This window comes from Euwallacea fornicatus, chromosome 31 (assembly GCF_040115645.1).
Source record: "Euwallacea fornicatus isolate EFF26 chromosome 31, ASM4011564v1, whole genome shotgun sequence".
Taxonomy (NCBI): domain Eukaryota; kingdom Metazoa; phylum Arthropoda; class Insecta; order Coleoptera; family Curculionidae; genus Euwallacea; species Euwallacea fornicatus.
In genome coordinates, this window is record NC_089571.1 from 774,866 (window position 1) to 790,052 (window position 15,187).

Consider the following 15,187-nt stretch of genomic DNA (forward strand, 5'->3'; position numbering starts at 1 on the left):
TTAACCTTGATGGGCGTAAGTTAGGTGTAGAAACACATCTTTTAGGAGAAAAACGAATGTTTAAATGGAAACAGTGGCGCCCCCAAGGCTATGACCGTGATTATTTTTTGTTAAACATATGTTACGCCTCTGGCTTTTCGAAAAATAAAAATCGTTTTCTTAATTCTAGTTTGTTTTGTTAAAAAATGGTCTCTTTAATTTTTTTCGTAACATTACGCATTTTCATACATTCTTACTGTATTGAAAACCGGATTTTAAAATTATTTAGTAGATTGACTTCAAGGGGTAATAATTTGTTGGTTATTCACTTTGACAGTTTTCGCTTTTTGTCTTAAATTGCGTCTGTATTTACGGTTAGTTTCAACACCAAATGGTTAATTTTACTAATACGGAATTGGCAGATGTCCATTTCATCCATGGTCTCGCTGATGGCTACGCAGTAGAAGCTGCCCGATTACATCAAGAACGCTTCCCAGACAGGGTCGCGCCAGAGAGACGTACATTTTCCGACGTCGATAGGAAATGATGGAAAACTGGTGCTTTTCAACCTAACGACCGTTTAAAGGGTGCCCCTCAAACTGTTCGGGCTCCAGAAATCGAAGAAGTTATAAATTTAGTAGAAGAAAATCCTGAACTGAGTACTAGAAAAATTGGAAATCAATTGAGTATGTCGCACGTTCCGGTTTGGAGAATTCTACATGATTTTTTATTGTACCCGTATCATAGTCAGCGCGTCCAAGCCGTACTTCTCCGGGAATTAATAAAAATATTTAATGCAGGTCCGAACTTATAAAAAAAAAAAAATATATATATATATATATATATATAGCGAACTTATATATATACATATAACGCCCTGTATTTAAGACAGAAAGCGAAAACGCATCTGGGTTCCTATAAACTTTTTTTCTCAAAATCGCTCGTAGAATCACCCCTCAAATCTATGACATACTATCCTGAAACACCCTGTATATTAGAAATATTAGGGTGCAAATACTTTTTTGAGCCCCTGTACAACGTATACGAAAATTCTCTCCGGAATTCAGGTTCGATCCTGCGTTGCGTGCCTTTAAGCACTTACATTTCCAGAGTGTTTTTTTAGGGCGCGCCGGGTGATACTAAATCAATTAGATTTTGATTTACGATCATTCAGCCATAAGGAACTAATCACCTTCTCGTAAATTAACTTCGTTTATTCTTTAAGAACTACGTTCAAGTCCATTCATTTATCAACTTCAAAATTGATCTTTTTAAAGGGAATTTGTCTGCCAGGGTGCTAATAATTAACAGTATATAAATATTATAGAAAAATTAATATTTTCACAGTTTTACCTCTTGTATCAATTTTACTCACTTTACCCAATGCAATCGGCTATAATGAAAAATCTCTCTATTGGTGACATCTCTCCATAAATCTGGTAAATTGCGCTTTTAGTTGGACGTGTGTGGTTGATCAGTTTTCTCAAATGAATGGCCAATTATACGTAGAAATATTGTGCTGTTGCTACAGTTGCTACGAATGGACTGTCCGTTAATTTAAACTTACGCCGATCCATTCGTTTGTTTCAGCCTGATGATATTTACGCTCACTAGGCAGGCGGGTAAGTAAACAATATGTTGATGTGTTAAGAGAATATGCCGCTATCAAGATGGTTTGGACCATTAATCAAGAAACTCCTGAATTGAAGTAAAAAGGGTGAGGTATCTGTTGAACGGACACAACCTGGTACTTTGCAGTTGAAGAAGAAGAAGAAACGTTCCTCTTGATTGAGTTCGGGATTTTGACCAAGCCGTCTCGCGGACCGGATTCGAGTTCTGGGGATGGGGACCGGTGGTCGTACGTATCAAAGTGGTCAGTTCCAGTTCGGGACAGCTTTGGCACGAATGTTCATCAGGTAAGTGATTCAACATTTATACTTAAATGTTTTTTCGTAAAATTTTGTAATTGTTAGTTTTCTTGATCGCTTGTAATTGGCATTTCTGAAAAGCATTTTCCATTTACCCGGAGTTGGCAGAGTTATCCATGTACGTATCCCGATGGCAAACACAGAGGACTATCCGGGTGGCGCTGAGCGGAATATTGCGGCTAAAGGAATTAATATTTTTTTGCGTTGTTTAGAACTTAAAATTCAAAAAATAAATAACAAAATATAAAATAAATATGAAAAAAATAAATTTTCCTTCACGCGGGGGGGTTGTAACTAGGTAAGTGGGAAACACCAAAGTTATGTTTTCTTTTTAATGAAATACCCAGTGTATTAGTGCCGTTTTAGATTTTGTTAATAAATAGGCGTAAGTTTCGTTCAGATTTAGCTACCCCAATCCAATTAAGGATTTCAAAACAATGGGATGAGAAAATGATCGAGGTTCTGTAGAAATGTGGTGCTAATTCAAAAACTCTGCTTTAAGGAAAAATTTAAACTGGAGCAAGCCAACGTTCGTTCCAAGCCTTAGACATGAAACATATTTCATGCTGTAGCCGTGAAAACTTGGATATATTATACAGTATGCATAAAAAATAAGTTGAAAAGTGTATTTACTCTGAAGAATGTTGACCTACTTAATTTAAATGGAACACACCAGATTTGATTGCTTGCAGATAGAGATACTACCAACCGAAAACTAGTATACTATACTCTCCTATTCCTAAACATACAAGTTTTTCAAAAATTAAAATTAAAAAAAAAATTGAAAATCTTATAAATTTTTGTACCAGTTGCCATGGTTACATCTAAAATCTCAACATAAAAATTCACGTCTGCGTGTTCTTGTTTTCGATATTTTTTTGTTTATGACGTTTTCAATACTATTTGCAGAACACGAATGGTATTTACGTTTTCGAAGTGTTCTTGATACACTCGACCGACTTACATAGGTGTATTGAACAATCTGCGTTCGGCTAATATGAGGATTTCCGGTAACAGCATCAAACACATCAAATTTATTTTCTTCTGCACCTGTTACAGGTTTGTTTCTAACGGTTCGGTTCTAATCCACACTTCCAGTTTCTTTGAAATTATTTAACAACTGCTTGGAAGCCGAATTCTGTAGACGACTTTGAGTTAGGAAATCTTTTAGCATATACTTGTGATGGGAGTGAAGTATTTTGATGGCATTCCCCAAGTATAAATTAATGCAATGTCAAAATACCAATAGAAGTCTGTCGAGTGTATCAAGAATACTTCCAAAACATAAATACTATTCTTTGCCTTGTGTTATGCAAATAGTATTGAAAATGTCATAAATAAAAAAAAAATGTTTAAACAAAAACGCACAGACGTGAATTTTTATATTGAGATTTTAGATGTAACCATGGCAACTGGTACAAAAATTTATAAGATTTTCTACTTTTTTTTTAATCTTAATTTTTGAAGAAACTTGTTCATTTAAGCATTGGAAAGTATATTAGTTTTCGATTGGTAGCATCTCCATCTGTTGCTCCGAGCAGTCAAATCTGGTGTGTTCAATTTAACTTAAGCGGGTTACCATTCTTCAAAATAAATACATTTTTTAACTTGTTTTTTCTCCATACTGTATAGGATATCCAAATTCTCCTGGCTACAACGTGGAACATGCCTCATGTCTAAGGCTTGGTATGAACTGCGGCTTACTCCAATTTAAACTCTTTTTAAAGCAGAGTTTTTAAGCTTGCACCACATTTTTTCAAAACCTCATTATTTCAAAATCCTTGAGGTTCGGGGCAGTTAAATCTGAACCAAACTTACTTTTATTTTTTAAAAGAACCTGAGGCGGTACTAGTATATCGAATATTTCATTAAAAAAAAAAATAATAATAAAAAAAAACTTTAAAACTTTTCACTTATCTATAATCCCCCGTATTGAAGAAAAATAATTTTAGAACGTATCTGAATTTGAGCTCTATCCGGCGCAAAAAAATCAAAATGTTAAATACTTCAACCGCGACACTCGGTGTGGCATGGTGTGAATAACCCTGTGGAGACACCATGCTCAACTGGTGACATGTGCCCTTCACACCGCTTGCCTTGAGGGATGCGAATTTGGTCTGACTAAAATCATACACGACCAGGGGACTAGAGGTGTATTACTAATCGATTCAGTGATGACTAGTCAAACAGATTCGTTGACAGTCAGCAATAACGAGTTTTTCCAGCCTTTGCACCGATTTAAAAACGGCAGGCAGAGCATTAGCTCCAAATAGACTCATTAGAGAAAGGAACTTAATTCCCATCCGATTCTAATTCGACTGCCGAGCCGAAGAAACCGGAGTCGGAAATTTCAATTTCAAATCGATAAATCTGGTTTTTATTGGCTGAAAGATTGGCTTCCTTAGAGAGGTAGAGCAAAAACGGCTGGATTCCCTTCCGTTTGCTCGAACTACGACGTTTATGGGGATTTTTATGAAGGTACGCGTTGTAAACATTTAGTGCGTTGAACTGTTGTTTAGATATTTCAGAGGGACTTGATTAATGATTGGTATCTTGTAAAAAAAAAAAAAAAAAGAAAAAAAAAAGTAAAAAAAAACTCTTCAATACTGCGATTCGTTTCAGGGTAATGGAGAAGGTCGAGTTTCAAGAAACGCGATAACATCTAGGAAGTGCCGTATGCAGTAGCTGTGGTTTCACACAATATTATGTGGTACAAGTTGGAGAATATGTTATGACAGCGAAATTGATATCGACCACGCGTAAAGGCATTTGAATGAATTGTGGTGGCATTTGTAACCGGAGATGTAAGCCGATGCGTGTATTCTCCTCTATCCGTGAAGATGTGAATTCTTGTTGGGACCTCCCTTCATCAGGTTCTAGTAAAGGGAGGAGGGGGGGGGGGGGCACCTTAATCAACATTGGCAGGAACTCTGCCAAGTTGCCTGTGGCTAATGCTCAACGACCTGCTCGGAGACATGCATCGATCAAAAATGAAACTTAGTGGATGACAAACATTATACGAGGTGAATCAGGTTTGAATCGGAAAAAATGAGGAGGCAAAGCTCCAAAAAAAAATACAGGGGAAAAGTTCATACGAACGTGTACGTAGCCGATGTTGTGCTGTATAAAAAATCGAAGCATGTGCTAGTCGCCACACCAGTAAACCAGTCAAAGAGCAGCGGGAGTAAAACTGGCACTCGCGTTCATTATTACACACGTCACTATTGCGTTTTCGGAATAGCTAGGGAGGAAAGCTCCATTTTCTATCAACTCTCTGTAGGAAAAGAACGTGCGTTGCGCGCTGTTTTGGAAAGTAATTTGGAAATGGTTAGACACATACTGTGCGTAAGAAATGCAGGCGCCAGACACGATTTTAGACTGAACGAGCATTTCGAGCCCGACGAAATTTGCTGTCAGTTATAGAATAAAAAAGATGGAGGCAGTAAAAGGGCGCCAGATAACCGCACGGGGTTCCCAGCGTAATGTGCAAAGCCCAATTGAGTACGTCATAAAGCTACCTATACGCTTAAAATTCGACTCGGATTACTCCAAAAATAATTGAAGCCGCAGAGAAAAAAGAGAAAAAATGTTCGAAACTTCGACACTTTGCGTTTGGATAACTTTCCTTTTCATTTTTCCGAATTCTGCAAGTTTCACGCGTCACATATCTAACCTCTTCGACTTGGGAATTGTAACGTTAATTCACGTTTAGTTCGGTTCGCGGTGACAGTTCGATCGAGCAAAGGGGCCCCCATCACCCACTTGTCATCTCTGCTGAAATGAACGTCGGCCTACGAGCTCGCACCAACAATTTTTAGGGACAAAAAGTAACTAGTTAATCGTCGTGTACGCGCCGTCTAACAGTGCCCTCAGTGCACCTGCTACATTTCCACCAATGCCGGCGTCGAGCCCACCTGTTATATCAGCTAGCGCCACCTATTACATCCAATTTTCAGTACATTTTGAAAAGACCGCACTTTATAGAAACGCACCCTTATCACGTAAATGTGAACCCGAACGCAAAACAATCGCCCGTCGCGAGGCAGTACCATAGGAGCGGTTGGTGGTACCGAATCGACTGACAAGCGAGAGCCATGGCACGCCACGATGGCGATAGCCACCTGAGAGACGCCTCCTTTGACTTTGCCTGCCGATGCCGCGATACGAGTAAATATGTAGTACCAGTACCCTTACGCCAAACAAACAAAAGACTATCCGCGTGCATTGTTGCTGGGTTTGGGGCGAAATTGCGGGGTGTCACGAAAATCTGCTCCCGGAAAATTGCCGACCATTGAACGATCGACGAAAGTCCAGCAAGCCAGTCACGATTCCTCGGAGCCTCTATGCGGGTGAGAGGCAAAAGAGTGAGCTGCGTCGAGTTGTGGGAATCCCAAACTTTCACAGGACTAAAGTAGCGTGGCCCAAAAATGGAAAATTTAGAGACGACGCTGCGAGACATTTAGGGGCATGGAACACTTCTGGCGTGTTGTCTTCTAATGGCATCGCTGGCCAATGTAACTTTGTAGGAGGACGATGAAGCCGATAAGCGTCAGATATCAGCGGACAACTCCAAGCTCTGTCCGCTCAATTTAACCACTATTTGAGGAGAGGACTGATAGAGGGGGGGGGGGAGCAGGATGGGAACTGTATCACCATGTACTGAAACTCTGGCGCGCACTCCGTCCGATAGAGATGGTCGTTACGTACGTAACAATTAGAATCCCTACGAACTAAGAATTGTACGCAGGTAACTCAGCACATTTGTCACGTGATCGTCGTCCCTCGTGGGTCAGGTATTATGTATAATCACTAAATCGAGACATTAAATTTCAGCTTAAAAGTTATATCGTCATTAGGGGCTGAGTCAAACCAACGAGATACAATTCGGTAAAATGAACTGCTCAGGTCGGGTCCCACGACTGGGATTAATCGGTTGCTCTTTTAAAAATAGGCTGGTGTTCTTGAGGTGCCTCAAGCTCAGAGGCGTCCAAGCAACGATCGCATCTTCGCGGGTCGGTTATTTATTTATTTTTGGCAAAAACCCTAGCTCGCACCTGAAGCTGCTGATAGCGCTCAGCGGCAGCAAAAAAAAATTGAAGCTGTTAATGCAGTTTTGGCCGCCGCCGCTGCCTTTTATAGCTTGTTAATTTGCCTGTTTACCTGCTTCCAAGTTTGTATAAAAGAAAAGAAAGAACTAATTCGGCTCGAAAATCGCTGTAAAACAATCTGGACGTTTTTTCAAGGTTGCCACATTTAATGACGTTCATTTAGGTGTAATGGAGGTAGAATTCGTCCCCCCTGGCCAGTTCGTTGGTCGCCCGGATTTGAGTCTCGCGATTTTCTCTATATTCACGTAAATCTCGAACCATCCAGGTGGCACATTACGTTTACGACCAGTAAATGCCAATAAGAGATTGCACAGAAATAGTTGAAAATGATAATAATACCGTAAAATAATTACACCGGAATGTTGAGGTGATCATACGATCCATAAAGCGAGTTTATAGATGTTACTGCGTTCATAGACTGCGATAGTGGAACAAGGCTGGACGCTTCGTGAACTCGAATTATAGGACATAATACAGGGTGGGGCGAAAGTCCGGAACGGAACTCGTATCTCTTCAATGGATGACTTAAAAAAATCTCTGAAACACGTGAGCTGATTTTGAGTTGTACGCATTTTCTGGCAGCAAAATGACCAGTTTTCCCTCCACTCCTTAGCTGCAACGCTGCCATTTTTTTTTTAATGAAAATACAGGGTGCCCCTGAAATAAGTGCCGTAATTGCAGCAAATAACAGAACTCGTCAATAGTACCGACTTTCGTCAAATAAGTTGTTTTTAACTCACATTTGCCTCCGGTCTTTTACCTACTAAAACCACTCTATGGCACCGCTTATGGATTAAAAAAAATCCAAGTACACCCTGGATATTTTGTTGATGTTTTTTTGCTAACCGTGAGTCAAGGTGCTTCGCAAGTCTTGCATTGGTTACCATTGATGGTATTTTTTTTTTTTTTATATTTTAATCATGTTACAATCTGTCACATATTAATTACAAGGACATTCAGCAACTTTTATATATGAACTTACAAAGAACAAAACAAAATATAAATGATTGAAGGGTGACCGACATCTCGGTCCTCCTCCCATTAGGTGCCGAACCTGTCGCTAAGTTCCAGTGGGTTGAATCTGTTCAATCCACTGGAATATCGAGAGGAGTCTAAGAGATTCAGCGCAAGGTGCTTGGGATGATTGTTTAGCCGGATCATGTATCTTCTGGCCTGTCTCCGGATTTCCTCTCTCACGGTTGCCATTTTGAGGTCGTTATGCAAAGTAAGGTTGCTCACGTACCAGGGGGCTCCCGCTAGCATGCGCAGAGTCTTTGACTGGAATCGCTGCAGAATCTCTATATTCGAGTTGCTAGCGGTTCCCCAAAGCTGGACACCATAAGTCCAAACTGGCTTGACAATACATTTATAGATTAGGACTTTGTTGCTTAGTCCTAGTTGAGAGCGGCAGCCCAGGAGCCAGGCCAAATTCCTGATAATTCCATTCAATTGGACCCTTTTGGTGTGTATGTGCTTTCTCCACGTCAGCCTCCGATCGAGGTGCATTCCCAAGTACCTCACGCTATCAGCCTGCGGAAATTGATGGTATTGAGAAATTTTCGTGTGAAGTGCCACGTTTTACGAATAATGAATACACCGATACGGTGTCAGCTTATGGGGAAACTCGTGGAAATTCTAATCGAACTCGTAGGATTTAAACACGTCGTTTCCCGGATCGTCCCACACCCCATAGGCGCACGTTTGTTCGTGTTACTCGAGGACTTCGAAATAGTGGAACCTGTGCAGGTGCATAACAAGATCGCGGCGGACAACGGCCCAATCGTTTCGGAAATGTTGAAAATGAAATTTTGGAAAGTGTTGGAAATAATCCTGGAAGTCGCACTCGTAGACTGGCAATGGAGCACAATGCGTCAAAAAGTTCGACTTCCAGGAGATCAATATCATTCCCGATCACCAATTCGGATTCAGGGAAGGACATGCAACCATAGAACAAGTCCATAGAGTGACACACAAAATGTACGAGGCACTTTAAAATAAGGAATATTGCTCAGGTATCTTTTTAGGTATTAAGCAGGCATTTGATAAAGTGTGGCACAAGGGCCTGGTTTACAAGATCAAGAAATCCATACCAAAACACTTTAACATACTTAACTCCTACTTGAATAATCGCACATTTTATGTCTAAGTCGAAGACGCCTGGTCGACCTTATATGACCTACATGCAGGGGTTCCCCAAGGTTCAGTCCTGGGTCCATTCTTGTACTCCCTACATACAGCAGATACAGTACACAGCCAACATGGTATGTTATCAACATTTGCAGACGATACTGCGTTTCTAGTTAGCAGTCCTGACCCGCGAACTGCTACTGACCTCACACAAGACTATCTTTCACAACTAGAATCCTGGCTAACTAAGTGGAAGATAAAGATTAATGAAAACAAGAGATACCTGCCCGCCAGTGAAGATAAACAACGTGGAAATTCCCTAGGCAGAATCAGTGAAATACCTAGGAATACACCTCGATAGGAGGCTAACCTGGAAGAAGCACATCAAGACCAAAAGAACTCAACTAAATCTCAAAACAAAAAACTTACCTGGCTACTGGGGTACCATCATTAAGTATCACTAGAGAACAAAGTGCTAATTTATAAAACCATCATCAAGCCCGTGTGGACCCATGGTATCCAGCTATGGGGAACCGCCAGCAACTCTAATATCGAAATTTTACAACGTTTTCAATCTAAGACGTTACGAATGCTTGTTAATGCACCATGGTATGTTAGCAACAATACAATTCACTCCGACCTCTCAATCAAAACAGTCCGAGAAGAAATAGAGAGCTACTCAGATAACCACGTGCGAAGATTAGATCACCACCCAAATCACTTAGCCATAAACTTACTGGACCCAGCAAGATATACAACCAGGTTGACGAGGTTCAACCCTCTAGATTTGCCACATAGATTCAACCAAGTAAGGGACTGAAATGTTGGTCCTTTTACTACACCACTTAGTACTATAATTTGTAATTGCCAGCAGAGATATTGAATGTCCAATGTATTTTTACCTTTATTGTGACAGATTGTATTTCTACAAGTAATTAAATTTAAAAAAAATAATAAATAAAAAAAGTTCGATTTGAAGGACTTTAAAACAACAACAATTACACCCATACCATATACCAAAAGTTCGGTGTTTAAAACCGCAGGATTATCATCATCGACAGGGTTTCTGCAACTGGGTTTTAAGGAAACTAAGACGGGTTCCAAACTTCCTTAACTATGCTTTAGCCACCGATGAAGCAGGATTCACCAGGTAAAGAGTATTTAATATGCACAACACTCACATTTGGATAGATGAAAATCCCCATGGTATAAGGCCTCGCAATTCTCAAGAGAGATTTTCAATAAACGTATGGGCTGGAATAATAAACGGTCGGCTCATCGACCCTTTTTACCAGATCGATTAGATGGCAGAAGTTATTTACAGTTTCTAAATAACGAGCTTAATCATTTATCGAAAGATGTTCCGCTGGAAATTCGTGGAAACATGTGGTATTTTGATGATGGTGCTCCTTGCCATAACGCCCGAATTGTGCGAGAATGGTTAAATGAGCACTTTCCCACTAGGTGGATTGGTCGAAATGGTTCTGTTGCGTGGCCCGCCGGATCCTCAGATTTAACTCCTTGCGATTTTTATTTATGGGGCCATATGAAACAGCTAGCGTATTTTGATACAATTGAGGGACTATGAGGACGCGCTGAAAATGCCGCCAGAATGATTCGAAGTGATAGGGAAACGTTACTGAGGGTGGAAGAAAATTTTCAACGGCGAATAAAATTATGCTCTGAGAATAATTGTTGGATTTGTTAAATTACAAATTAATGTGCAAACTCGAATCTAAATGGTAATAGATAAATAATAATTTCGGCATGGGTTGACTCATGCTGGGTACGCACCAGGCTGATTGAGGTGTATGTAAAAAGGGAAATATTTCTTGTAATCCTCCACGATGCTCGTGCTGCAGTAGTGATTCTGCCGTTTATAGGTAAAGTCGGTCGGTTAGTGCGTTCTTGTGTTGTTAATCCCAATTTCCACTAAATATACTCATGATTTCCGACAATAACGGAAGACCTTTTGAACACTTAATTCAACCTCTTTTGTAGGTAAGTCAAAAATTTTAATTATTTTTAACAGTAAATAACCTAAAATCCCAGTTACCCCTCCTACTTAGCTGTAAGTGTTCACTGATTATTCGCACATCAGAAAGCAGGCAGCAAATTTGCTAAGTCTCTATGCGAAGGATCCGAAATAGGATAAATGCAATTTTAGATGCCATAGGCGGGTGACGGAATTGCAATAAATCTTTTCATGAATTGAACTGAAAAACTATACCTCTTGCGCAAAAATGTTGCTCTTTAGGCGTTCTATTGTTGATTAAAATGATGCCACCTATTTTCGGGACACCCTGTATATGTCATGCGAAGGCCCGTTGAAGAGTTCGGGAAAATGGAATCTTACCATACCCTTTTTCCTCTTCGTTATGCGGTTATTAGCAAATAAAATAAAAAAAACTCAGAAACAAAAAAATGTGAAATACCTTCTTAGTCTTGTCCATAAGCGGTTAACGTGGCAGATGCTGAAGATGCCCTCCACTCTCCGCTTGGCATGCTCCCATGCTTTGGTAAACCCCAGTGAACATTAATGTCGATTTGCTCATGCTTTAAATCGAAATAAAAAAAGTATTGTTTAGCGAGGCAATAAATTTGATACAAAAATGCAGCAATTTTTTCGCCTTTTGACGTACATCTTGATATACTGAATATCACTTTACTTGTTTATTTATTTTACCAATGTAAAATAGAAACTCATTCAGACTTACAGACAGCGTAGCGATACAGATTTTTATTGGGGTTTACCATTGTCTGGGAGTGTACCAAGAGGTGGGTGAAAGACATTTTCAGGATCTGCCACGCTAAGTAACCCGCAAATAGGACTGACGAGGTATTTGTATTTTTTTTGTTTTTAAAAGTTTTTTTTTTTAATTTTTTAATAACCAGATAACGAAAAGAAAAAAATGGTGTGCATTTTCCATGAGCTTTTCAACGAACCCTCCCATGACCCATATTGCCATATAAACAAAAAGTTGGATGAGGTGGCAGCTAAGGGGTTGAAGGAAAACATTTCGTTTTAATGCCAAAAAGTGCGTACAACTCGAAATCAATTCATGCGTTTCGGCGTTTTTTGAAGTAGCTCGTCGATATTAATTTTATTCCGGACTTTCGCCCAGCCTTGTATATAAAAAAATGTTGTCTGAAAACAATCAGACTTTTTCGGGAATGCCAAATGTCGGCAATAAACTATAACGAAAAGGTATCATAACCCTGGAAACTTTCCCATAATGGTGTCCCTTGAAGTAGTTCATTGCCGATAGAAAGGGGATTTGCCCTGTGAAGATTTTCCAAGAATCCCACTGCAGTACATCTGTGATATTGGTTGCAATTAGCCATAGACGTAGTAAAGGTTGTAAACCCTGGTGATTTAAAAAAAAACCCGACTAGAGGTAAACAAAGGACCAATCTCTGGTACCGCGGAGGACGTCTAATTCCAATAATTCAATAAAGGGTCGTTACCGTGTGACAAGGAAAGGGTAGTGGGAACTGACTGTTCAGGCTTCCACCCACTTTTTAATCAGTCCACACTAGACCTCATCAGAGATTAGCAATTCGCAAAAAGTCAAAATTTGCCCTTGAAATCATCAGACACCAATCACTTGTCAACACCTTTAAGCTAAGAACTTCGTTAATATACAAATTCAAAAAGTCAATCAAGCAATTCAATTCAACTCAGTTTCTTTCGGTCTGACAAAAGCGAGAGTGGTCCTTCGGAAACAAAAGGTTTGGAACCAGCCGCGGGAGCAGAACCCACCTAACTACTACATTGTCCAGGGGAATTACGTAATTCCCCCCAAGACAAATATGAAATTGCATAGTCGCCCGAGCAGGATATTAGACTTCTCCATTTTTCGCTTGTATATACAGGGTGTCCGGAAGTAACGTTGAAATATTTTAGGAGGTGAATGTTGCGAAAAAATCATCTTCAGAGGTCCTCCTCTGAATGGTTCTAGCCCCTTTAAGGGGCATTTTTATGTTCATAAGAACTCTTTTTTTATTGTTTTAACCTCTAGAATCGCCTCCTAAAATATTTTAACGTTACTTCCGGACACCATGTATACAGGGTGGGCCAAAAAGAAATTCCGAGGCGTTACTCGTGGCGCACCCTGTATTTTTTTAAAGTAATCTGGTTTGATAAAGCAAAGCCCATGAACAGCAGCAGCGAGTGCAAATGAAACTGGCCGGGATCTTCCATGGGTGGTTGTCGGAAAACCTGGAAATTCTGGCAGAGATCGAAAATAATCGTTATCCAATGGAATATAAGTGGTTTTGCACGAGAGTTGCTCCGTAATCCATTTCTCAAATTGCACATTCTATGGATTTAAAGGAGCTTCATAAATTCCCTTTGTCACACCCATGAAAAGTATAAGGATAAGTGCTTAATTGACAATGACGAGCAACTACAAGTGCTTTCAGTGCTGCTTATAATTATCTACCGACTGCCAATTAACACTGTAATCAAAGCAAAAACTTAAGATCCAATTTACACGTAAATCGATCTGAATCCCTGATAACAAATCTTTCAGTTATCCGTTATCTGAAGACGTCCTAGATGTATTACGCTATTTTATCCTATTTAATTTTTAACTCTTGACCTAATTCTAATTAGCATTGCAGAATTCCATCTCAGTCCTCTCCGCCATACCGGCTAAACACACATAAAAACTCAATTATGATTTTTTTTTTTTTTTTGTTAATTTAATCAGAGTTAATAAGTATTATATCCTTTCAAGGCCTGATGTTGGCAGAATTTAAGCTGCCTATCTGGACTTACGACTTAAGATACATAAAGTGCAAAATCGCGTACGGAATTAATATCATCCATAAATTCACTTTGGTTGGATATTTTTGCACTCTGCGTAATTGAGATTTTGCCAATTTACAACAAATTTCGTGCACACATTTTAACATTCCTCAATCCCGGAGCACCAATTTAACTCGCCTGTTTGCCACGTCTAGCAGCTTTTTTGCTCAATTTCCGATTAATACTGTCGAAACGATAATTCGCTCTTGAAGCCGGCCATTTTGAACGACTTGTCGATGTTTAATTGTTTCGAGATTACGCTTCGGATACGTGGCAGCGTCGGACGGCGGCGTAGGCAACGCCGCGCGCAGCAACGCGGATTTCACTCTGGAATAATGACAACGATAATAATGTGTGAAAGTAATTTAATGAGAACTAAATATACATGTATGGACAAATAGAAGATGCAAAATTGCCGCATGAACGGCAACAGGAAAGAGAAAAAGCTACAGGGATCTGAGTTTACTGAACAATTTTTAATTGAACGCGCAAGAAACGATCACCGATTCGTGACAACAGAAATGAAGATATCGATCTTCTCTTCTCTTTATTAGAAATGTTCCCTTCGCATTGACCAATATGAGCGATACTCTGAGCCATATTTATCAATTCTCCGTCCGTCGTCGTTTATGTACACAATGTAGTTTATTGGCTAACGCTTCGATAAACCTGATCCTTAATCTTCTATTTACGAGGTATTTAAAAAAAATTTATAATTTAGTTGAACTGCCTTCGGAATGTGTGTAACACTAATTTATCTGCGTGTTAACCGCAGCATCTCAGAATGAGATGTTAATGCTTAGATTTAGCATTTTTACGAGGCACCGTGATACTAACGGTACGTTAAAAGCGAAACCTTGTAGCAATTGTTTTACGACCCCCCGCAACTCACCAACGGTTTTTTTTAATTTATTTTTTTACCTCCCGTTCCCTAAACAATTACCAATCGTGTATTATAGACAAAATACTGTCTGCGGGCTCGAAACAAACGAGAAGCGCCGAGCGACGCCACTGGACCGTAAAATCAACTCTTTGTCAACAGCACGATGATGGAGAAAAATACTGTTTGGTCATATGAGTTTGAAATTAAGAAATGCTCGTTTTCGGTCCGCCGGCCACGGCCTGCATGTCAGTCAGAAAGCTGACTGTTTTTTCCCTAGGGCGGTTATAAGGTGTTCCCTGTGTCATCAGGGCTCTAAATCGAAATTGAAATATATGTACGCGGTCAGTAT

The 15,187-nt window shown here is 39.8% G+C and overlaps 1 protein-coding gene across 3 annotated transcripts in view; it reads right to left on the minus strand.

The window, feature by feature from the left end:
• Positions 1-15,187, minus strand: part of LOC136348127 (protein espinas-like) — a 242,359-nt gene that overhangs the window by 106,226 nt on the left and 120,946 nt on the right. Inside the window, exon 1 of one of the 3 annotated variants that reach the window (XM_066298729.1) lies at positions 5,822-6,047. The exons of the other annotated variants lie outside the window; for them this stretch is intronic. The gene's annotated coding sequence lies outside the window, so the exon portion shown is untranslated. Of the gene's footprint in view, positions 1-5,821; positions 6,048-15,187 lie in introns of those variants that run through there. 3 annotated transcript variants of the gene reach the window in all.